The sequence below is a fragment of the Gavialis gangeticus genome, unplaced genomic scaffold (assembly GCF_001723915.1).
Source record: "Gavialis gangeticus isolate Ggan-Ray unplaced genomic scaffold, GavGan_comp1, whole genome shotgun sequence".
Lineage (NCBI taxonomy): Eukaryota > Metazoa > Chordata > Crocodylia > Gavialidae > Gavialis > Gavialis gangeticus.
The window spans coordinates 3,278,027-3,279,392 of NW_017728993.1; the positions used below are offsets into that span (position 1 = coordinate 3,278,027).

At 39.2% G+C, this 1,366-nt stretch overlaps 1 long non-coding RNA gene across 1 annotated transcript in view; it reads left to right on the forward strand.

The window, feature by feature from the left end:
- Window positions 1-168, forward strand: part of LOC109305368 — a 5,926-nt gene extending 5,758 nt beyond the window's left edge. The window contains exon 3 of the long non-coding RNA XR_002099605.1: window positions 97-168. This is a non-coding gene — a long non-coding RNA (uncharacterized LOC109305368). The remainder of the gene's footprint in view (window positions 1-96) is intronic.
- Window positions 169-1,366: the final 1,198 nt, after the last annotated feature.

Genomic DNA, 1,366 nt, shown 5'->3' on the forward strand with positions numbered 1-1,366 from the left:
ATAAAAAGCAACTTTTAAAGGGAAAGAAAAATGTGTTTACTTTAAACCTGAACGCTATGCACACTGTAAAAATCAAATTCTACTATCTTGCTACAGGAGAGAAAACACAGACATAGCAACCATGAATGGCAAACAAGACAAGAAGCAAGCAACAAGAAAAAAACATAACACAAAATAATCCTTAGCTCCTTTTCTCTATTCAAAGTACTGGTAACACCAGCTTAAAGCGGTCCTCTCAGCTATTCAAAGTTGTTAAGACAGAGAAATGTTTAGATACTAGGAAATCCAGTCCAATAAGTCACTGGGAAAAATCAGTTTTAGTTCACCAGAGGAGATAACAGTTAGGCTATTTGGTGAGTTTTCTAGGCAAGTACTTTTTTTTTTTAAATGCAACTACATCAAATATAAAAAAAGGCACTTTATTTATTAAAATTTAGCAGCTGTTCAGTGCCTTAAAAAGCAAAGCTGACCCAGTGAAGTAGGAGAGAAGAATCATTGGGTACTAAATAAGGTTTTCCTTTAGACATACTGTAGTATTTAAGACAAAGGGCTGGATTTTCATCTAATGTATTTCATCTAATGTATTTCCTTGAGATAAATGAAGCCAAGCTGATTTAAAGCAGGAGGAAGGGAACCCAGATTTATAGTGATACTAGAATAACTATCTAAAGCAGTTCAAAGCACAGAATATTCACAAAATCTTAGACTTGGCACCCTGCTATCCCAGGTGGGCAGGAGGTATCTCAGAAAGGGGAACCGTCATCCTTGGGCCACAAGGCAACAGCAGGTGCATACGCTACACACAGAGAAGCTTTGAAGAGGGGCAGGGAGGCTGCGGTCGGTTTACTGCAATGCTGGTTCTTTGGCCATTACTAGGGAACCTAGCTTTCTGTTCGCCTCAAAGCTGCAGAAAACCACAGAATCCACATTTTTCCACAACTACCGAAAGCACAGTGGTGTCCCATGGCGAGCAGCACGCTTTCTGCTCTTTTATTTTTGCCATGGTTTTTGCCTCTTAGCTAATCAGCAGTGGGGGAGAGAGAGGAGGCACCTATACATAAAGGACCTATATATAGAGGACTTGAGCTATAAGTCCATAAGATGTTTAAACAGTTATTTGTTCATGAGAAGGGCTAAGATGCAAAATGGCCCACCCCCTTCCTTTCACAAACGAAACTCAAACTAATTATGAAATGTATTCAAGCAGTCTCAGAAATTTCTACTATATTCAGAATAAGTACTTGTAATTTGGAGAGGGCGTGGTATAATCTTCAGAACATAACCCAATTCTTACTTCTAGTGTAAAACTTGACAATCGTAGTATGCAGTTTCCTTGGTTCTGCCAACCAGTACCAATGGTCAGGGA